The sequence below is a fragment of the Pelobates fuscus genome, chromosome 3 (assembly GCF_036172605.1).
Source record: "Pelobates fuscus isolate aPelFus1 chromosome 3, aPelFus1.pri, whole genome shotgun sequence".
Lineage (NCBI taxonomy): Eukaryota > Metazoa > Chordata > Amphibia > Anura > Pelobatidae > Pelobates > Pelobates fuscus.
Window position 1 is genome coordinate 108,074,969 of NC_086319.1, and position 24,878 is coordinate 108,099,846.

Sequence of the window (24,878 nt, forward strand, 5' to 3'; positions counted from 1 at the left end):
AACTACTTTTGGCTCCCTACTGTTCAGAGCTATACTATATGTCAACGCATACCTGTGTTATTACCGCTGCACAAGAAAAATAAAGAATAAAAAAAAAATAAAAAATTGTTTACATTGTATGTTGATATACACCTTGCTTAATGTCTTCACATGCTGTAATTTTGACATTGATAAGCCAAAAAAATAAAGAATATTAAAAATAAAAATAAAATTCTCATTGCACAGGCTTTATAATCAGACGGGCTTTCTACTGTTTCTACTGTTTAGCGCTACAACTCTGTTCATATTCCAATGTGGTCTGTGTGTGTTTGCAAATGCTTTCTTTAAAAAGCACCTCTAGAGGAGGTAAATGCACTGTTGCCCATAGAAGAGACTGGAGTCCATCTGGGTGTCATTCCAGGTGTGGTAGCACTTCTATTCTGTGAGTCGCATCTGGTGGCCATTCTATACTCATGAGTAGACACCCAAAAGTGGGCACTCTTGGTGAAACTGAGCTATATTCCACTTCAAACCATGTGGAGAATGCTAGATATGTCAGATTATACTGGAGGTTCATAGTAAAAAGAACCACTCACTATGGAAACCAATAGAATTAGCAGAAAAAAACATACGTAGAGAACCCAGCTCTTTAGAATTCTGTTCAACTTTCCATTTTGTAATAATTTTATAAATATGACTTTTGACTCTTTGTGCAATGTCCATAGACATCCCAGGTATGTTTATCGCACAAAGAGATCAGAGCATTTGTTATCAATGAATTGCTCTTGAATTCAATAATTTGGCTGAATAAAAAAATATTAAAATATGTATAATGGTGCTAATGATCCATTGAATCAAAGCACATGTTAATATTGCATGAAGAAAAATGTTCATTTCCTCCTTTATCATAAAGTTATAAATAGTTTTGCAAGAGAAAGTTTATTGTACTAAATATTTTGTTCAAAAATATAAATATGTCAAAACCTAACAGGACATTCTTTATAATGAACATTTTATAATGTTGCCTCCCCCTCCCTGATTTGTTGCCTGTACTTTTAATATCAGAGGAAGCACTTTATTCCGGATCTTTGCTTAAGAGTATTGATGCCTTTTTACATATCAGCAACTCATATTTAAAGAAAGAAAAAAAATCTCTTCCCATCATTTCCTCCCATTTCAGCTGTCTGTTTGACTTCCCTTTCTTCCTGTACTGCAAGCCATTAATGAAGTATATCTAATGCAAGACAAAATCCCCAGGGTTTCTCTACGCAAAAGCAGTTTGCAAGAAAAAAAAAAGTTATACAACTTGTGCATAGTCTGTCATTCCAGCACATTTATTAAAGCGTGTGTTAAAAAAAATAAAGTGGGTTCTTGGTGACATATATTAAACGATGTCATGCATTTCTTGTGTATGTAAATAAAAAAAAAAGAGCATGAAGGAGATTTATTAAGGCAAAGGCAGTTGCTATGCTGGAACAAAGAGAACATTAAAGACCAATCTCAATGCAAACCAATAGAATATCTCTCAACTTTTAGCACTTTGCACCCAAAATAGCACATGTGATTGCCTTGACAACATTTACTCTGACTGCAAGACCTTATCTTCCAGTAAAGGGACTAGGTAAGACAGCCACTAGAGGCGCTTCCATTTTTTCATGGTGTTTAACTCCATAAAGTTTAACTCCATGTTGGACGTCCTCTTCAAACTTCCCATTGATTCAATGCTTTCCTATGCGGAAGCTCTAATGAACACATGGCTTGTCGCGCATGTGCATTAGTTTTCTCCATCAGTGTGACATGACTGGAGGAGGAGAGCGATGGAACTCAGCCCTGGAATCAAGGGGAGTGAAAAAAGATTTATTTAACCCTTTAATGTGTGCGAGATATGTACAAACTCTACCGTAGAAAATTCAGTTTCCTGGTGATCAGTCAAGAAAACAACTGGTACACAGGAATGTCATTTGGTAGCAGGTAAAAGGTAACAATTAAAATGTGGGATAATGTATACAAATGCTAAAGCAGGTAGTGGTTCATGTATTGTTTTGGTACATATGGAATATATCATTCAAATATTAACAGTGTAGTTGAGAAAAAGTATGTGAAACCCTAGGCTATTAACTTCTACAAAATCTAATTAGAGTTGGAAATTAACAAACCTATGGTCCAATTAATGAAACGAGATTGTGGGTTAGAGCTGTGGGTTAGAGGTGTGGGTTAGAGGTGTTTAAAAAACACAGAAATATTTTCAAATTTAAATATTGAGTTTGATATTCACGAAAAGCATTTGTTGATGTGACCCATGTCTTGCATAAAAGAGCTCTCAGAAGACCAGAATCAAGAATTGTTGCATAGCATGAAGTTGGAAATGGCTACAAAATTATCTCAAAGAGCATAAATATCTGTCAACTGTTAGACAAATTGTACATTTCAATACTGTGCCTATTCTCCGTAGAAGTGGCCTTCAGCCAAGATGACTCAAAGGGCTCACCTCACAATTCTTAATGAGGTAAAAAGTGACAGATAAAAAACTTTCAAGAAATCATTGGAACTGGTTAACATATCTATTCATAAGTCTACGGTATCTGCGATACGGAAAACACTGAACAAGCATGATATACATGGCAGGACAACACAAAGAAAGCCATTTCTTTCCAAAAATTACATAGCTGCACACCTGAAGTTTACTAAACACCAGCTCGACACTCCACAATGCTACAGAGAAATTATTTTTGTGTTCTGATGAAACTAAGGTTGAGTTGTTTGGGTAGAGCACGCTGCACTATGGACAGTGCTTGTGCAAGGATTTTTGCAACTCTAGGCAAAGCCTCATTCTGCTGTCCCATTGGCTCTGCCCTTGACTCCACTCCCTTTATAGTGTGTGAGGAGGGTGTGTATGGTGGGTGAGGTGTACATGTATACTGGATGCAGTGTGTGTAATAGATGAAGAGTGTGTGTTTATATGGTGAATGCAGATTGTGTGTTTATGTAATGGATGCAGTGTGTGCAGTGTCTGTGTAATTTTTGCAGTGGGTAGTGTTTGTGTGTAGTGGATATAGTGTGTAGTGGATGCAGTTTGTATAGTGATTATATATTGTGTGAAGTGGATGTAGTGTGCATATAGTGAATGTAGAATGTATGTTTTTGTAGTGAATGCAGAGTGTGTGTTTATGTAGAGGATGCAGTGTGTAAAGTGGCAGTGTTTATAGTGTAAAGTGGCAGTGTGTATAGTTCAAGGTGACAGTGTGTAAAGTGGCAGTATGTATAGTGTAAAATGGCAGCATGTACAGTGCAAGGTGGCAGTGTGTACAGTGGAAGGTGGCAGTGTGTAAAGTGGAAATGTACATAGTGCAAGGTGGCAGTGTGTATAGTTCAAGGTGGTAGAGTGAAGTGAGAAGTGTTTAGTGCAAGTAGGTGCCTGGTTATGTGTCAGGATGAAATGGATGAGATGAGAAGAAGTGGTGCAACATAGCATGTGGTGAGAAGGTGCCCAGACTCCATCTTGTCTTTCCAGCTGCTTCTCACTGCAACATTTTTTTGTGTCTCAGTTCCATGTGAGGATATTCTCACTCACTTCTCAAACAAAAAACTTCTAAGTAATAATAAGCATCATAAAATATGCAGACACAGCAAATCCTATTCAAAAATAGGAGGAGAATGACAAACCGTGTATGCAGACACAGCAAATCCTATTCAAAAATAGGAGGAGAATGACAAACCGAATGACATGTGTTGTCTCTCGTATGTTTAATGTGACATTGGAATGCCTGCTTCACCATATGTTTGCTCTTGAGATATTTTACAGCATGTGCGATCTTGGGATGACAGATGAATAACATTTTTATGTCTTTATTTTCCAGTTTGCAAGCTCATTTGAACTGGGTTCTTTTCCCCTCTCGTTTCTGTCAACAATGTTTTGTTTATGCAATATTTGATGTTGTATATCCCATTGATACATTCTAAAGCACTGCTAATTAATTTGGATCTGTAAAAATATTCATCAAAATAATTTAGTTTTTTTTACTCTAGTGGGATTTGGAAGAGTCTTAGTAAAAGATGCTAGAGGCTGGTTAGTTAGCCTCTCAAACACCTTCAGGGTTATTCACTAAGGTGAATTGTCGGGAATTCAAAGTAAATTTCAAATCTTACACTAATAAAGTTGAACTGAAAACAGAATTGAGTTAGAGAATTTTTCGGTGTAATATTTGAAATTCTATTTGAATTTCCACCAATTCTCACTTTAGTGACAATAATCCTGTTAGAAAATTTGGAAGCTTGACCCATGAGTTGGCCTCTTGTTCATGTATAATTGTAGGTAGCTTTGTAAAGTATGAGACACAGTATTTAGAATAAGTTTGGTCAAACATACAAGGTTGTGTTATCCCAAAGGAGATATGGAAACAATGTTTTTCATTCATACAATTGTAAAAGTTACAAGCCGATTACTTCAAAAGGCTTTGAACTGGCAAGAAAGGGTGTTTTGAAATTTGACATCTCTTAATACATGATTGTAGTTTTTGAAGTCAAAGTTAACCCTTAGCTCGGATAGATTTTTTGACCAGAGGCAATTTTTCTTATCTCACGATTACATCTGCATATAAAAAGAGGGTAAGCTCCTATGGTTAGGGTATGTGTGGCTTCAGAACTCATAAACTTGTAATCAGAAGGGGATAGCAGTTGTGATGTGTTAATTCTCTCCCACAGGTATATACATAATGTATAAAGGCTTCCTCAGGTTGAGACCTCTTTCACAGAAGGCACATTTACCTTCTCATTTAAGTAATTTGTCTGCCTTTTTTCCCTTTCCGGAGCTTCCTCCCTCCTTGTAAAGTGATAGTCCTGGACCTATTCAAGGGAATAACAGTGATCCCCTGGGAACTGACTGTGAAAAGGTAGGGGGGAGGAGGTTAATAGGAGAGATGTGGAAATGTGAAAAAAAGAAATGTTAAAAGAAAAAAAGAAAGGCCTCACTGGTAATGCATATTTTGAAAGATTGGCACTTTCACTTCTTTCTTCTTCCATACCTATGACGCTATAGACAAAAGCAAGACAAACAAGCAAGCAATTAGTTTATTTATCTCTCCCTGTCCTTCATATCAGCGATCGGAGAAAAAGAAAGAGAGAGAAAGAAAGATAGCTCTGTGTTTAAACTCCCACAACTTTTGGGATCAACAATGGCAGTAATATTTAGCTCTAATGTACGAACAAAAAAGTTACTTGTGTGCTACCTAAATTACATTGAAATAACAGGTTTTAAGTATCATGGCCATGACATGTCTTCGGTGAGACCTACACTAACAATTCACCTTGCTGCTGTCAGTTTAAAAGCAATATCTGTGAAGACAAATGAGGATATGTTTTTAAAATTACTGTAAATTTATTGACCCTAATATGGAACACATGAGAAAGAGTTGCTCTACTTTAGCCATGTTTTGTGTTACACAAAACAAATAAGACATAGCTCTGCATTCAAAACCCCACTATTAATAATAATAATAATAATAATAATAATAATAATAGTACTGGTACTACTAGGATTTGCTGTAAATTTTAGTCCATATGAATAAACCAAACAAAACCAAATAATTATCTGAGCTCAATGTCACCATGCATCAGTAGATAGCAATGGCCAACTTAAAGGACACTCCAAGGGACACTATTTAAAGGTACACCCCTGACCCCTAAAACATGTTAGCTTCCTGAAAAGCTTTAATTGTGAAGAGTGTGTCCTATATTTTTCATTTTGCAAAAAGTGCAGCTTTCAACAGAATTTTTGACACTTTTATGAATTAAACTAGTTACACCCCCTGGCTTTCAAGCAGACAACCTTTCCTATTATTATATTGTGTACTATACTTGTTTGTCAACGCTTGACTCATTACTCTAGTTTGTTTTGGTGCATAGGGGTTGTAGCGGATGGCATTGGGCTGTCCTCAAAGTTTGCTTTAAAAAATGTATTTGTGTGATTATTCCCCTGTATAGATGTATGATATGTAGCATTTGTCTGATTGTTCGGTAGTTTTCAGTCCGTGTTCCATACGAATGAAAACTACCGAACCATCAGACCACCCAGAGAGAAGTGTGCACCTTGTTAGGCTTTCACACTCTGTAACCGCAAGCTAATTGACCATGCAATTGGTACTTTGTATACATATCTGGGTGGTCGCCGTTCGGCCTACGAACCGCGTGGCTGCGGCCATCTTACGCAAGAAAATCTCAGCGGTGTTTGGTCGTCGAGTGTCTGGAACTCAAATAGGACACTTAATCACCCGAACACCGCTGAGACCTCCAGAGCTCCATAACTCCCGAACGGAGGGGCCAACCAGCCCCTCGTTCAGTGAACTAAATGTACAGAACAAGGGAATTCATACGAATACCGATTTAACGTTGGATGGCAAGTAATTCTATATGTTTTATCTCCCGAACAGAGACCGACCGTAAGGCCAAAACACATGGAGCCTTTTTCGGATACTACCTCGTGTGTGGTCGGTCAAATTGCCTCTTCCACCTAACTCCCGAACCCATGGTCCGATCTGGGTGAATTTTGAATATGTTTGTCACCCAGATCAAGGCTACCAGTGGGTACCCCTTATATAATTATATCTGACTGTTTTGGGGTACATCCAGAAATCGGGTAAAACTGCAGTATGTATAAGTGGATTATGTGTCACACTGAGGGGAGGAGATGTGTGGGAGGTAACCATTACACTATTGGTTACTGTACAAATTAATGTGAATCCCTCCCTTGCATGGGAGAAACCTTTAAAAGGAGGTTGTGGGATTAAAAGTTCAGTTCTGCTCCTGATGCTGTGTGTCGTTCAGTCATTGGGATCTGTATTGGGATATTCGTGGATTACCTTGCTTGCTGTGACTATTGTTATATGGGATTGTATTACTTGTTCCTGAGCCTCACTGAGATTGTTAGTGGAGATAACCTGTGAAATACCAGCTCTCCGCTACAGGGGTTTATCACTTAAGCATATGGTTACATTTTGTTTGTGGACAACAGGTCCTGTTACTTTCTGGTTTGGTTAGCACATTGGAGCTAAACTCAACAGTTAGGCAACTGCTGGGAACTCATGCTTTGGAAAGACTTCTCACTGAGCTGCATTGGTCACCCACAGAAAGTCAGGGCTGGGTTAGAAGTGGAGGGTTTGCTAAGGCTGCAGACATAAGAACTGCAGCTTTTGCAATCTGCTTTTAGATGTACCCCCAATGAAAAAATGCATAATTAAATGCATGCACGTTTTAAGTTGGGGTATATCTACTATACTGTGATTTTCATTTATTTTGTATTTGGGCAGGGAGTTTCCTTTTAGATCAATCATTGATCATATATTGTAATTACTTTAAACTAAAATTAATTACATATGAATCGGTCAGAATGGGCAGGTTATTGGTGTCAGGATCGGGACAGGGATCCAACACGCAGAGTACAAACAGTAGCCAGATACGTATACCGGACCTTAGAATGGCCGGACTAACGTAAGTAGTACCGTATAGAATGGTCAAAGACAAGCCGAGGTCGAGGGTAACAGAAGACAGGTAAGCGAGAGACAAGCCGAATCAAGGGTAACAGAGATAAGCAGAGTAAGGTAAACAAGCCGGGTCAAAACCAAAAGGGATAATAGAATACACAAGCACTGAGTGACTAGAACAAGCTAGAACCACGACAGGGCAATGAGCTAATGAAGGAAGCTCTGTTAAATACCCTGTTCAGAGCAGTAACCACACCTCCGAGACGTCCTGATTGGTCCTGCAGCAATTGACTGACAGGTCGATCTGGGGGAGTGTCCTGATGATGACTTCCTTCCTAGATGGTGTAAAAGGCAGTCACTCCCTCGCGGCCGGCCTTGCATGACCGGATAGACCGCGGGGAAGGGAGTCATCAGACCGTCTGGATGGTGGAACAGCTAAGTCTCTACCTCTTTTGGAGGTAGAGACCACAGGTACCCTGACAGTACCCCCCCTCTCAGATACGCCCACCGGGCGGAATGAATCGGGACGAGATGGGAAGCGAGAGTGATACGCCCTGCGGAGATGGGGAGCATGAACATCCTCCTGAGGTACCCAACTCCTCTCCTCAGGACCATATCCCTTCCAATCAACCAGATATTGTACTCTCCCCCGGGAGATTCGAGAATCAATAATAGAGTTGACCTCATACTCCTCCTGACCCTCCACCTGAACGGAGCGAGGAGGGGCTATTGTGGAGGAAAATCTGTTACATATGAGTGGTTTCAGCAATGAAACGTGAAACGAGTTCGGAATGCGTAAGGTATTAGGAAGAGCTAAACGATACGCATCCGGATTGATACGGGTCAGCACCCTGTAGGGTCCAATATAACGAGGAGCGAACTTCATGGAGGGCACTTTTAAACGGATGTTCCTCGTGCTCAGCCATACCCTATCACCTGGAACAAAGACCGGAGCCGCCCTTCTACGTTTATCAGCGTGTTTCTTGACCAACATAGAGTTGTGCACAAGGATTTGTCGAGTTTGATCCCACAACTTCCTCAAATTGGCAACATGAACATCAACCGACGGCACCCCCTGGGAAGGAGAATCCGAAGGAAGAATAGACGGATGAAAACCATAATTCATGAAGAAGGGGCTTGAATGAGTAGAATCGCAAACGAGATTGTTGTGTGCAAACATCATCCTGGTGTTCAGAAACAAAGCATCGTAAATATTGTTCAATTTTCTGGTTGGTACGTTCAGCAGCTCCGTTAGACTGAGGATGATAGGCAGAAGAAAAGTTTAATTTAATACCAAGTTGAGAGCAGAAGGACCTCCAAAAGCGGGAAACAAATTGGGAGCCTCTGTCCGATACAATTTGAGAGGGTATCCCATGTAGGCGAAAAATCTCCTTGGCGAATATCTCTGCCAATTCGGGAGAAGACGGAAGTTTAGGCAGGGGAATGAAGTGTGCCATCCTAGTAAACCTGTCAACCACGGTGAGGATAACAGTCTGTCTTTTAGAGATAGGTAGATCGACAATAAAGTCCATGGCCAAACAGGACCATGGTTTCTCTGGAACCTCCAAGGGTTGCAGGAGTCCACATGGAAGCGTATGGGGTTGTTTGGTTTTAGTACAAACTTCACATGCAGCGATGAACTCCTCAACATCCCTCCGTAAAGTAGACCACCAGAAGTCCTTAGAGATCAAGGCGTAAGTTTTGCGAATACCAGGATGTCCCGCCATCTTGCTATTATGTAAACACTGTAAAAGTTCCAGTTGAAAAGCAGGAGGAACAAAATGACGACCCGCAGGGGTCTGTTTAGGTGCGAGATGTTGCAACTTAATGATCTCGGCCAGTAATGGAGAATGAATCCTGAGATTCGTATTAGCAATGATATTGCACTTCGGAACTATAGAAGAAAGAACTGGTTCAGGTACAGTAGAAGGTTCATATTGGCGAGATAATGCATCGGCTTTAGAGTTTTTAGAACCAGGTCTGTAAGTCAGTACATAATTGAAGTGAGTCAGGAATAAGGACCAACGAGCTTGTCTAGAGGATAAGCGCTTAGCCTCCCCAATATATGACAAGTTTTTGTGGTCTGTCAAAATCGTAATAGGGTGTAGGGTCCCCTCCAACAAATGTCTCCACTCCTTTAAGGCTTTAATGACTGCTAACAGTTCCCTGTCTCCGATGTCATATCTGCTCTCAGCCCCAGAAAGTTTCCTGGAAAAAAAACCACACGGGTGTAATGGTTTATCTACCGCTAATCTTTGTGACAGAACCGCACCTACTCCTGTCTCAGAGGCATCGACCTCGAGTAGAAACGGCAAAGTCGTATCAGGATGGACTAATATTGGAGCAGAAGCAAAAAGTTCTTTGAGCCTCTTGAAAGCAGCGAGAGCTTCAGGAGACCACGTCTTAGTTTCTGCCCCCTGTTTGGTCATATTGGTAATGGGCGCAATAATAGACGAGTAACACTTAATGAAGCGCCTATAATAATTGGAGAAACCAATAAACCTCTGAATAGCCTTGAGTCCCTTAGGTAATGGCCAATCTAAAATAGACTGGAGTTTGTCAGGGTCCATCTTAAAACCTTCCCCAGAAATCACGTAACCAAGAAAATCTATCTGAGACTGATCAAAGCTGCATTTTTCCAATTTACAGTATAGACCATGTTGCAGAAGTTTCTGTAATACCGCTCTGACCTGTCTATGGTGAGTTTCAATCTCCCTAGAGTGTATCAGTATGTCGTATAGGTAGACAATGACACAATCATGTTGAAACTCCCTAAGTACCTCATTAATCAGATCCTGAAATACTGCAGGAGCATTGCAAAGTCCAAACGGCATAACTGTGTATTCATAGTGACCGTACCGAGTATTGAACGCCGTCATCCACTCGTGTCCCTGCTGGACTCTCACCAAATTATATGCCCCTCTGAGATCTAACTTGGTGAAGATTTTGGAGCCCTTAAGACGATCAAATAACTCGGTAATAAGTGGAATAGGATAGGCATTTCTGACAGTTATTTTATTCAAGCCTCGGTAATCGATACAAGGTCTCAGCGTGCCATCCTTTTTCTTAACGAAAAAGAACCCAGCCCCGGCCGGGGAAGAAGACCTCCTAATGAATCCCTTTTCTAAATTCTCCCGAATATACTCCTCTAGAACCAAGTTTTCCTGAACAGACAAAGGATATACATGGCCCCTCGGAGGCATAGTCCCAGGTAGAAGCTTAATTTTACAATCAAATGGCCTGTGTGGCGGCAAAGAATCGGCATTCTTCTTGTCAAATACTGCCTTTAAGTCTAGGTAAAGGTCTGGTATCTGTCTTTCTGTGGACTGAATAGGAGTCTCAGGTATGTTAACATTAGCTAATGGAGAAACCTTGCATAAACACCTATCCTGGCAACCCTGGCCCCACGAGAGTATCTCCTCTAACTCCCAATCGATAATAGGGTTATGTTTCTTCAACCATGGGTACCCCAGAACTATGGGAACGGAAGGGGATGAAATGAGCAAAAGAGATAAATTCTCCACGTGTAGGATACCAACATTTAAACTAATGGGTATGGTTTCACGAAAGATAACAGGGTCTAGTAGTGGTCTACCATCTATGGCCTCAACGGCCAAGGGTGTCTCCCTTAGCTGGGATGGGAAATTGTTCTTAATAGCAAAAGCTTGGTCGATAAAATTCTCAGCAGCACCGGAATCTATCAATGCCATAGCCCTTACTACTTCCTTCTCCCAAGTTAAGGAAACTGGTAGCAGAAGCCTGTGATCTTTATAATTAGGAGTAGAGGACAAAATAGAAACACCCAAGGCTTGTCCTCTAGAGAGACTTAGGTGCGAGCGTTTCCCGGACGGTTAGGACAGTTCGAGAGTAAATGACCCTTGGCTCCACAATACATACACAAACCCTCTCTTCTCCTGTACTGTCTTTCCTCCTCAGAGAGGCGGGTATAACCTATCTGCATAGGTTCAGGAAGCAAAGATACCGTGGAGTCAGGACTTGGAAAAGCGGGGGCTAACCTAAAAGAAGGTCTCCGGTTCCTCTCTCGAGTGTTCTGTCTCTCTCTTAAACGTTCATCTATACGAGAGATGAACGAAATTAAATCTTCTAAATTCTCAGGGAGTTCTCTGGTAGCAACCTCATCAAGGATTACTTCAGATAGGCCATTCAAAAATACATCCATATACGCCTGCTCATTCCACTTGACTTCTGACGTCAGAGACCTGAACTCTAGTGCATAATCCACCAGTGTTCGGTTCTCCTGTCTCAGGCGCAACAGTAATCTGGCTGCATTAACCTTTCTACCTGGAGGATCAAATGTTCTTCTAAAAGCAGCTACAAATGCGTTATAGTTATACACTAATGGGTTATCGTTCTCCCATAGTGGGTTGGCCCATCTCAGAGCTTTCTCAATAAGTAGGGTGATAATAAATCCTACCTTTGCCCTATCTGTAGGATAAGAGTGGGGTTGCAATTCAAAGTGGATACTAATTTGGTTTAAAAAACCACGACACTTCTCAGGAGCCCCACCATAGCGTACTGGGGGGGTAATGCGAGAAGAAGCACCCACTGTGGCTACCTCTAGACCTAAACTGACAGGAGAAACAGGGGTATTACGTATCTCCTCTGGTGGGTTATTGGCATGAGATAATAGAGCCTGTAGCGCAAGCGCCATCTGATCCATTCTGTGATCCATGGCTTCAAACCTAGGATCAGGAGAAGCCAGCTGACTGTTTGTACTTGCAGGATCCATTGGCCCTGTCGTAATGTCAGGATCGGGACAGGGATCCAACACGCAGAGTACAAACAGTAGCCAGATACGTATACCGGACCTTAGAATGGCCGGACTAACGTAAGTAGTACCGTATAGAATGGTCAAAGACAAGCCGAGGTCGAGGGTAACAGAAGACAGGTAAGCGAGAGACAAGCCGAATCAAGGGTAACAGAGATAAGCAGAGTAAGGTAAACAAGCCGGGTCAAAACCAAAAGGGATAATAGAATACACAAGCACTGAGTGACTAGAACAAGCTAGAACCACGACAGGACAATGAGCTAATGAAGGAAGCTCTGTTAAATACCCTGTTCAGAGCAGTAACCACACCTCCGAGACGTCCTGATTGGTCCTGCAGCAATTGACTGACAGGTCGATCCGGGGGAGTGTCCTGATGATGACTTCCTGCCTAGATGGTGTAAAAGGCAGTCACTCCCTCGCAGCCGGCCTTGCATGACCGGATAGACCGCGGGGAAGGGAGTCATCAGACCGTCTGGATGGTGGAACAGCTAAGTCTCTACCTCTTTTGGAGGTAGAGACCACAGGTACCCTGACAATTGGCTCTACAATTTCAAAAACAATCTATTCTTTACTAAAAATGCTACGTTCCCTTTCTATGAAGATGTAATGAATGCAGCCCTGAAATCTCAATCCTTTTTAGCATATAAAAATGTTAAGGATTATTGCGGACACAAGACAGGACACATATACATATGTTAATATTTACAAAGTTATAAGCATGAATCACATGTACTCATAGGTAGTACCTTTACTCTGCATATTTTGCATATTTGACAGCGTCTTCCTTTCATGTAATAAATCTTATATTTTGAAGATCATAGTTCTCCAGAGAGCTTCCTTACTTATGCTAGTTTGCTAAACTAAAAGAAAGATTGAAGTTGATCTACACTATGCATGAATGTAACCAACCACCATTTGAGCATTTTAGTAACTTTAGAGATTGAACTACTGGTCTGGCAGTTCAGGATTAAATGTATATACTTAATTCACTGCCTTGTCACTTGGCATGTTATTTTTTGCTAGTTACCCTTAACAAGGTATAACCTTAACCAGCAGCCACACAACTTGCGGCCTAACCTTATTAAACATACTCAGCTAGCATGCACCTCACCAGACATACAACACACCGGTATGTGCATATAGCCTGAATGCATCACCGCTTACTTAGGTTTACTTAGATAAAGTGTAGCTCTGGCTTCATTAGAGGAGACAGGCTGGGTTATATTTAGAGAATGTCTTGTGCTGATATTGCATAATGAAGACATCCATTTGGACTGCAGCTGTAAATTGCATATTATGCAATAAAAAGAAGTTATGGGAAATTCACATAAATTCGCTGCTGGTAAAGCTAAAGTTACTCTTATTCAATCGGTCAACACAAAATGGTCAACACATGCCAATATAGAAGAAAAGGTCAACACATGCCAATATATAATCCAGTAAGATTAACTGTGTTACAAATAGATGTGCCTATTTGAGCATTGGAGTGCCTGGACTTTTTTCTTTTTTTTTTTTAATTCAACTGTTTGCGGTTGGTTCCAGCCCTACTCTGGTAGCTTCCATATTGGGCTCAATTGAATCAGTGCAGTTCCTTTTCTACTTTGTTGATAAGCACATGCCAATGTGTCAAAGCCAATAAGAATACAGCTCAGACCTGTGAATGTCGTCAATATATTGTGTGACACAGTACCAGTCTGGTCTGTGTAGATGGTAGATGTTAAACGTTTCTACATGCCCTGATATACTTTGATTCAATGATACTACCCATGAATAATTTCTGATTTAACACCAGTTTGCTGCTTCTTGTTTTACGTTTAGGTAGTTCTGCCCCAATACCAATTTGACATGACCTATTCTTGACTGTAGGTCCCGGTAGACTTATCCTGGTGCAAAGACGTTGCTCCTGCTTGTTCCTGTATATCTTACGTCCTTAAATCTAATAATCATTTGTATTACCATATGTGGTGAATGTTTCCATCATCAGATAAGGTATAGAAGCCAAAAAGGTTTTCCCTTGTAGCAAAAAATGCAAAGGCCAAATTGTATTAAGGCATAACTCAATTATGGGGAAAAGTGTACTTTAGAAATGGAATGATTAACCCAAAATTGCTCCAAATTTGCATTAATTAATATGCTGTGACATTTAATATTAGAGGAGCAAAATAGTATTAAGTCGCATGGCTTGCTTTGGAATGGAAAAATAAATCTAGCCTGTGTATAAAGTATGTTGGGAGAGAAAGGGACAATAAATGATGTGGCTATTGAAAAGAATGCTAAAAGCTACAACCTTACCTTGCCACCTGCACGCTAAGTTAAATCTTTATTCAATATCAGCTTTCGGGATGTGATAGAAACAAAATATATCCTCCTGTCCACACTAACATGCAACAAAGAGTTTTATTTATTTTTTAATGTAAAATAAAAACACTATTAGGATAGGTTTTCTTTGATAATGCAGCATGTGACTTGCCCACTTCAAGAATTTAGAGATCTATTTATGAAGGAAAATTAGAGCAATTATGGAGCAAAGAACTTCATTTGAAGCAATTAGTGGACATTTTTATTTGGTTGCAGTTCAAATTGTCTCACATCTAGCACCCTCGGGAATCTCACCAGTTTTGCTATGGTTAATATGTTTTAACTTGGGTTATGCCCATGTTAAAGGAAAGGGGCACATTGACATAATTATATTGTCTATTTTTTTCCCTTATAAGTGTGATAAATATGTTCATTAGGTATTGTGTTTCCATGCATGAAATAGTTCCAGATAAGAGAGCGATCAAGTGATTAGGGGAAACACGATTACATTGTAAGCATGGTCAGTGTAGTAATTGCAGATTGATCATACAGATTGATTTTCTTCATTGCCCTGTCCATCTGCTGACTAAGTATGGAAACCTGGGTGGTCTCCTCTTCCGTCTTTCACAGTCTAATTAGTACTCTGCTTGTCTTGATTACATAATTTTTTTGTGGTTGTTTTTCAATTAGTAAAATGATGCCATTGTAAATACAAATGCATCAATCAGATTGACAGCTTGAGAAAATGACAGAGTGGACATTTAGTTTATCTGACTCTATAAAAAGATCATTTGGTTCTCTCTGCAATATTAGTTGTTTGTTTTTTCTCTCTCACATGTTTATGATACCATGATGCTAAACAACAAAAATCGTCACCATTGACTTTCATACAAAAGTATTTATCACAAAATTCAAATAAAGTACAATTCCCTTACTTTTGTCATACAACCAACACTAGGAATTTAGAGAACTATCACCTTTTCATGTATATGTAAAAGGTGAAGGTATGTTTTCTGGAATAAAATATATGTAACCAGTTTGATCCTTATAAACGGATCAGAAACTTTATTTTATTGTCATTTCATGAACCAGTGTACATGTTTTCAGTCCATACATATTGAATACACCAATGCTGATTCCTTGTCTTCCATAAATTTGTATTACAGCGCCCTCCACTTGGGCTAAAAATGGGCCATGGTTGGCTCTTCCAGCAGGACAATAAACCAAAACATACTTTAAAATCAACACAAAAATGGTTTACTGATCACAAAATCAAGGTCCTGCCATGGCCATACCAGTCCCCTGACTTGACCCCCATATAAAACCTATGGGGTAAACTGAAGAGGAGTATAGAGGAATGGTCTCAAATTCCTTGCCATGTATTCTCCAACCTCATCAGACATTATAGGGGAAGACTCAGAGCTGTTATCTTGGTAGCACAAAGTACTGATTAAAAAAGTGTCAGTAGTTGTGCCACACATATATTTAACAAATATATATATATATTTTTAAAACCTGTGTTGTGTTTGCAATTGCTTGCTATCCATGACAGCAGAGTATTTTGTGTATTCTTTGAACAAAATATAAAAAGATTAAATAAAAAAAATACATTTTTTCCCAGTCTTCTTTGCTCATATTTCCAAGGGTGCCAATATTAGTCGAGGGTACTGTATATTCTTTGTTGGACAAGAAACAAATTCTAGTTGCACGTGTTGCAAGCATTAGTGAGAGTTCTTTGTGGAAATGGTTTCAAGCATTCTAATCCAACCCAACAGGTGTACATGCCAGGCCCTTATCTGTCCTGGGAAATGCTCCCTGGATGTTTACATACTGCTGACAGCACAGAGCCAAGGCCACCTCCCAAAGAACTTGCATGAAAACAACATTGTCACTTGTTAACCTCTTGGTCTTTGCACAGGCACCAGAGACACCTGTTTTGGCAACATTGCTCAGTGAAGCGATTTAGACCAGGGTATGTTTGTGTAACAACATTGAATGAAAATCCCCCACAGATGGCTTTGTTGCTATAAGACTGTGGCTTTCTGTTTAATATGCATATAATATACTTTCTCAAGGTGGAAGATTCTCATGTCAGTACAAGATAGACATGATTCTTAAGGTCTCCTGGTACAAATACACATTAATATTAAAGAGACATTAGTTTCAATTTCCATTCATTTGGGGTTTCCTTTAAAGACCTAATTTAGGAAAGTTTATACATAAGCATATTGCATGACGTTCCCATTTATAATCTTAATACTTCAGGAAGTCTGGATTTAACAGCGGCAGTCAGCATGCTCTCATCTGTTCCTTTTCTGGCCAATGACCATTGTTTAAATTAACAGCCATGTTCATATTGGCAGCAAATAATACAAACTCATAATAAAGCATTTTTGGTTTTTAAATATATGATTTATAGTTCAACATGTCCCAACATAGATAAGGGCCTTTACTGTAGCTTATAGCGAGAGTTATTATTACACACTAAGCAAGAACTAGTCAGAAAGAGGAGAGATGAATATGTACACAAGGAAAATTGAAATAAAAAGTCTAACTGTAAACATAAGGCCATCTAGTGATATTTATGTTGGTTTTAATAAGGAGGGTTTTGAGGGACCGCTTACCTCTACAGCTGTTGGAGGGGTCAGGTAGATATTAGTTTTTTTGTTTTGTTTTTTTAAATCTTACATCAGGTTTATTAAAAAAACAAAGTTTAGTAGTGTAGTGCTCTGCCAGGCTAGTTATGGGGGGTGGGTGGTATCCTCCAGGTGACAGTCAAGAAGAGATACGGGGGAACAGAAATTTACTACACACTCCTTTAATTGGTTAGGTAACATGGTGGGGTATTATTGAATACCTGGCTGTACAGCATGTGCTTGTTTCTGATTTCACTAAGATCTTGGAGAGCATCAGCCGCACAGGGTATATCTGTTCAGAGGGCAGGATATAACATAAAAAAGGTGGGGATATGTCCTGACATATTTCTACCTTTTTGTCAGTGCAGGAGTCATCACATTTGTTTGGGCTCAAAGTCCAGGTGTTTCTGGATAGCTGAATATCTATGATTTATCAGATTTCCATGACTCATTGTGGCCTTCATCACAATCCTTCTCCTCTTTTTTTCATTTGGTACCAAAACTTTGATGAGCTATTGTGTGTTTGTTTTTAACACAATCACAATATCAATATGTCTGAATTGTTTGATGGTATGTCACTATATAAGAATAGATTATCGAGTTAAAACCAAGCTTAAATCTTGTCATCATGAACCACACATCTTGAGATGGACATAATACGATTACATGGTTAAAGGGGCACTCCAGGCACCAAAACAACTTTATCTAAATGAAGTTGTTATGGTGCCAGGCAGCCCCGGGCTCACTCTTATCTCAAGGGATTTAACCATTTTTTTTTAATGGTTTAACCCCAAAGTTTCCTCCAGCACTGATCTCAGTATTAACTTTCAAGAAGCACGGAGTGAGGCTGGGCAGGAGTACCACTGATTGGTTAAGAGCGGTCAGATGAATCTCTCAGCCAATCAGTGACTCCCCATTCACAAAACTGTCTTGGAAAAGGTACGCGGAAGTGTCTTATTAATTTTAACAGTGCCAGGGGCTGCCCCTCTTCAATTAAAATATTACATAATACTCTGCTTTTTATTCAGTGGCAAGTCCCATCTCACTGCTGCTCTGATTAAGCCCAACAGGTAAAAATTGGCACAGGCTGGCCAATTGCTGTGAATGCACCAATCAAATTGGGCAATAACGGGGAAGTACAACAGCTGGAGGAACCTACCTGCTAATCATCCCCACACACAGGACTTCAGATTTTAATAAGTCTTTTAAAACAGTTATATAGTACAGAACTATTCTTTTAAAAAATCATATTTGGTAGCAAGATGTAGTGATTAAAGACTGCCAAAAAGGTACTGTCCAAATACACCCACAGCCCATTTCTCTTACATAGTTACCATCAACAGAATGAGATTTAATTAGTTGTGTCAATGACAGTGTTACATTTGGGATAATTAACCCCTTAAGGACCAAACTTCTGGAATAAAAGGGAATCATGACATGTCACACGTCATGTGTCCTTAAGGGGTTAAAAACCACAAATAAATATTATTATCATGTGCTTCAAGATGCTGGGGAATTTTTTTTAAACAAATGCAGTCTCTCTCAATTCAGTATTATAGTGGAAGAGACTATATATCTATTAATACAAAGTTTCTCTCAATGTACTCTGCTGGGACTATCTAGTGTTGTACAGAATTTTTGATTTTAGGCTCATCCGTTGCCATTTTGTCTAACCCCACGTCTCCCTGTTCAGCATATTTCATAATCTATCTGCCATGTTATCACAGTCCTTTATGGCTGTAAATATCAAATAAAATTAAGAAACACAAAATAAAAAGCAAATATGAAAACTAGAGGTAAATTAGTAAATTAAAGGGACACTATAGTCATCAAAACAACTTTAGCTTAATGGGGCAGTTTTGGTGTATAGATCATGCCCCCTGCAGTCTCACTGCTCAATTGTCTGTGATTTAGGAGTTGAATTACTTTATTTATGCACACCGTGGTGCATGTGATTTACACAGACTTCTTAAACACTTCCTGTACGGAGTCCTCTAATGTTTACACTTCCTTTATTGCTAATTCTGTTTAATTGAGAATTTCTTATCACCTGCTCTGTTCATAGCTTGCTGGACCCTGCAGGAGTCTCCTGTATGTAATTAAAGTTCAATTTAAAGAGGAGTAGATATAAACTTTTAAATAAAGTTACATCTGATTGAAAATGAAACCATTTTGTTTTCATGCAGGCTTTGTGAGTCACAGCCAAGGGGGGTGTGGCTAGAGTTGCATAAACAGAAACAAAATTGATTTAACTCCTAAATGGCAGTGAATTGAGCAGTAAAACTTCAGAGTGATGATCTATACACCAAAACTGCTTCATTAAGCTAAAGTTGTTTTGTTGACTATAATGTCCCTTTAATACTATTTAAAAAATCAGAGCACCCATATTTAAGATTTTTTTGAAATTTCCAATTGTATTTCATTTGTCAAGTCATAACTACATACTTGCGGATACATTTCAAGAAATAGGCTTAATTACATTTTGAGAGCATGCCAAAATGTCACAAGCTGGGTTTTGCCTTTTTTGTAAAGCACCTCTATGCATATTGTGCTTGGTGCATAGTTTCCTCTGTGTGCAAATGTGTGTGTGTGTCAGTGTCCTCTCTATGAAACTGTGTGTGTCAGTGTCCCCAGTCAGGGTCAAAAGCAGTGTCTATATTTAAAAACATTCTTTACTACCTCAGGTATCTCTCGGTGTGTCAGTATTGTCTGGGTGTAAATGTGTTTGTGTCAGTGTCCTCTGTGTGCAAGTGTCAGTGTTCTCTGGGTATAAATATGGGTGTCAGTGTTCTCTGCGTGTATGTGGGTTTGTGTGTCAATGTCCTCTGTGTGCAGTTGTGTGTGTCAATGTCCTCTGTGTACAAATGTGTGTGTGTTTCAGTGCCCTCTGTGTGTAACTATTACATGGGTATTATATTTTTATTTTTGTGACTTTTATACTTCAGATTAATAGTTCATGCACTCCTCCTTAGATACCCAATATTCCCATGATGTCATATTTATTTTAAAAATATCCTTTACTACCTTTAATCAAGCTTGTTCTTCAACATGGGATTAACTTAAAGGAACACTATAGTCACCTACATACTTTAGCTAAATAAAGCAGTTTTAGTGTATAGATCATTCCCCTGCAATTTCACTGCTCAATTCACTGTCATTTAGGAGTTAAATCACGTTGTTTCTGTTTATGCAGCCCTAGCCACACCTGCCCTGGCTATGATTGACAGAGCCTGCATGAAAAAAAAATGGTTTCACTTTCAAACAGATGTAATTTACCTTAAATAATTGTATCTCAATCTCTAAATTGAACTTTAATCACATACAGGAGGCTCTTGCAGGGTCTAGCAAGCTATTACATAACAGGGGAGAAGAAAATCTTAATTAAACAGAACTTGCAATAAAGAAAGCCTTAATAGGGCTCTCTTTACAGGAAGTGTTTATGGAAGGCTGTGCAAGTCACATGCAGGGAGGTGTGACTAGGGTTCATAAACAAAGGGATTTAACTCCTAAATGGCAGAGGATTGAGCAGTGAGGCTGCAGGTGCATGTTCTATACACCAAAACTGCTTCATTAAGCTAAAGTTGTTCAGGTGACTATAGTGTCCCTTTAACCCCTTAAGGACACATGACGTGTGTGACACGTCATGATTCCTTTTTATTCCAGAAGTTTGGTCCTTAAGGGGTTAAATATCTGTATCTACAGATATCATTTGGAATTAAAATCCATAGAGATTACTTTTTCGAAGCAGGGGTACTTAGGGTACTTTTTTTCTTTAGACTTGCAGAGGTACTTCTCCGTAAAAGGTTGAGAAACACTTCTCTAATTCACAAGCCCCCCTTTATGAATATAGGCAGAATTAAGTATTTTTTCTTATGACAAAATATTTCTCTTAGCATGTGGATTTTTTTTAAACAAACAAAACATTTATGATTGTAATTGAATGTAACATATATTTCACTGTGTATATAATCTTATTGCCAAAGTAAGGTACAAAATAATTTGCCTAATAAAAAAAAGTATGTGTTGACCAACTCTTTTCTTTTTATTCATAACAAAAATATATTTTTTACGTTTCCTTTATGAATATTATAACTTACATGTTTTTTCCAACGTACTTAAGAAACAAGGTGTCTTTATTTCAAAAGATAAAGACCATATTGAATCGGGTATAAGGTCACATAGTAAAAGCAACAGCAAGTTACAGAAGCTGAAACCTACATCTAAGATAACTTTTGTTCCTTTTTTTAAAAGAAGGTATTTGAAAGTAGCTCTTGTGTTTTGTTGATTTAGTCATTTGCCATGTCTTTGGGAAGCTTTAGAAGACGCACAAAATAAAGCTTTTCCAAAAAAACATCCATCTTGCTTGTCTTCTGCATCAGGACCTAGTCCTGTAAAATTGACAATCTGACTCTGAGTAATGTAACCATAAGCCAGCAGAGCCAAGGTATTTGCATTACACTTTGTAAATGCAAGATCATCCTGCAGTTAAAGGGAAACCGTCACTTTTCTGAAATTTACACCACTGACTAAAACCTCAAAAATCACATACAGGAACAGACATTATTTTAAAAATCCTGGAAAATTAAAGTTCCCCTTTAAATGATACTCAGTAGTATATTTCAGGCTAATTTTGGTTATACTCATTTTTTTTAATTGTATTTAGCACAAATGGGGGGATTTATCAAAGTATTCTGTCTTAAGAAGTGGTGGAAAACTGTAAAAGGTATAGAATCACGAATGGACTGTGTCTGCTGGTTCCACTGGTTTCTATAGTGATTGCCCCACTTCTAGTACTTTGGACCACTTTTTTGTAACAGAATTTTGATAAATCTCTCTCAAGCTTTATCTCAAAAGCATATACTGGCAAGGTAATTTACTGTAGTCTGAATTATTGGAAATTCAGACTCAATTTAAAATTTTAGACCAAAATAGCCAAATAGGGACATGTCTTCAAACTATGTTTTTAGTTCAACATAATTAGTTTATAAAATAAATCAACAAAACAAATGCTATACAGAGATAACTAACGTCATAGCTCTTATTGTGTTCATTGCTGGGTTACAATTCCCATCAAATTATGACAATCTCTGTGATGAAGGGTGCTGTTGATTCCAACTAGTGGTAACATTCCAACTTAGACTAAGCTGTATCCAATGTGAATTATATACTAGTGCTAAAAAAAATATGTTGGTGTGGCACTCTAGACAATAGTTGATCTCAGATCACCAGCATCCCAGAATGAGCTCTGTGAAAATGGGATCTTACCTGCTCCATAGTCCTGCGCTGCTCCCCTGATCAGGCTGATCTCCTCCTTGGACCAAATGCACCATGTGGCCCACACGACCTGAAAATGGAAATAGCGAATGCTGATCATACATACCAATTTGGCGCGGGCAAACCATTTTTCCTTCTAGTTTTTGTGTGCAGAATTCAAGTAGACGGCTACTTCTTACCTGCAGTTTGTTGGACACTGTCTGCTCTAATGGCTAGTCCTTATATGGTTCAAATCATGTGACATCACACCCGTCCTTAAAGTGATCATATCATTTAGGCGACCCCATTATCATATTTTATAGAGTCCAAGTGCAGGGCAGGTGCTTCCATAAGGCGGCACAGGCGGCCGCCTTACGGCGCACCGGCTCCGGGGGCGCAAGATTTCAGTGACCGGCAGGGGGGAAGCTCTCCCTCCTGCCAGGCCACCATCTCGACCCCCAGCGCGGCAGTGATGTGATCAGACGCGGCGAGGGAGCTCTAATCTCACCGCCCTGCTCCCTCGCGGTCTGTCTACTGATGCCGCGGGAGCCGGAATATGATGTCATATTGTGGCTCCCGCAGCATCAGCAGACAGCCCGCGAGGGAGCAGAGCGGTGAGATTTGAGCTCCCTCGCCGCGTCTGATCACATCACTGCCGCACGCCGCCCAGCAGCCCCACTGGACCCCAGGGAATGACTCCTCATCCACACCAGCTCTCCAGGTAGGGAGGCTGGGTGGAAAATGTTTATTTATTAAAATAATTAGTGAGTGTATGTGATGTGTATGTGTGAGTGTGTGTCTGTGTGTGAGTGTGTGTGTCTGGCGAAAGGTGGGGCGTAAAAATACATCTTCGCCTATGTACCCAAAAATCCTTGCACCGGCCCTGCCCCAGTGATGACGTGGACCAATCAGATAATATTCTATAATCCTGACCTTGGCATTTACTGACTTTGTCTTTATGTTCCAAGCGTGAAGTCCGGCCACTCTAAGGGTGATAATATGTCTGTTTAGTTTGTGGGACATCACATTTTTTGTTGTATCCTGTGTGCACCAATAAAAAATAAATATTGAGCACCTTTGTGAAGCATGTGGATTGCATTCAGACTATACATTTGTGCTTTTATGAGCTGGCACTACTAACTGGGAATAGCAGTTAGTGTTTTTCCTTAAAAACTTAAAAAAAAATGACAATATAAATCACAAATTTCCAGTCTATGTGTATTTTTTGAAAAAAAAGGAGAAATAAAATCTGCCGCACTAAAATAACCTAGGTTATCATTCAGAATGCATGTATGAAAGGTAGTATTCGTATATCAATAGAAAAATTTTTATACAATATTTCCTTATATACATATACTGTAACTCTGGAAAATCCTTGTTTTCTTAAGTCTAAATTCTGAGGTTTTTGTTCATGCGACTACAGTGAAGTGATCTATTTATCAGAAGGGTAAAAGGTTGATTTGGTATAATGGCTCAGCATGTGATATGTCCTGTCTGGCTTTCCTAAACCCACAGGACTGCACAGATTTGCATGATTTTAGTCTTCCTTGCAAAATTCTAATCTTGTACCACAAACATCCAAGACACAGGAAGTGAAGGAGAAGACAGCTGCAATGGGCCTCTGCGGACATAAGACACTTTTTTTTATAACGTTCTCCAGATGCTTGAGCGTAATGTTTGCATCTCAAATGAACAGCAGCATAATGAGATTTGAGTGGTTTCAGATTAAATTTTTTCATTTTTTTTTTGTGTGTGTCAGGAGCCTCCTGGAAGACCCAAGAAAGGGAGGAGGGCATGGGTGAAATATAAAACTTTGCGGTAGAACTGCTTCCGACAAAATAATCTGAAGGAAGGGCAGTCCAGAGTACAGACAAGTTTTTTAAGGGGCACAAAGTCTCTTCAAACCACAGAGTGGTTTAGCAGAGCTTTCCTAGGTCTGGTCAGGACCTAATTTGCTTTGATTCGAGACAACAAGTAGCTTTTATTTATGATCTGGGGCAGAGCTATTTATTTCTCTTTCTTCCTTGCTTTTGCATGTTCATACATGTTTCATTTTGTTCTCCCAAGAGAAAGGAAGTGATGTTTCTTCTTCCTGGAACCTTAGCTTTTGACAAGTAAATCGGTTGGAAAAAGAAGACGATACAGAATTGCTGATTATTTCTTATCCCTGCACAGTGTTTATTTTTCTAAGATTTGTCTTATGTCGAGTTTTAACCCTCTCAAATTAATGCATTGTAGCCCTGTGGGGCTAAGGCCTCTTCATTGATATTTCAAAAGGATGTTATGTTCTGTTATTTCTCATTTGAAAAAATATTATTTCAGCTATTTATAAAATGTAAAAAAAAAAAAAAAAATCATGTAGAAATCCACACTTCTTTATCCTGCAACTAGGTGTCTCCACCTAGCCAATCAATGTTATAAGCTCTATATTTTGCCTTTGGCAGCCAG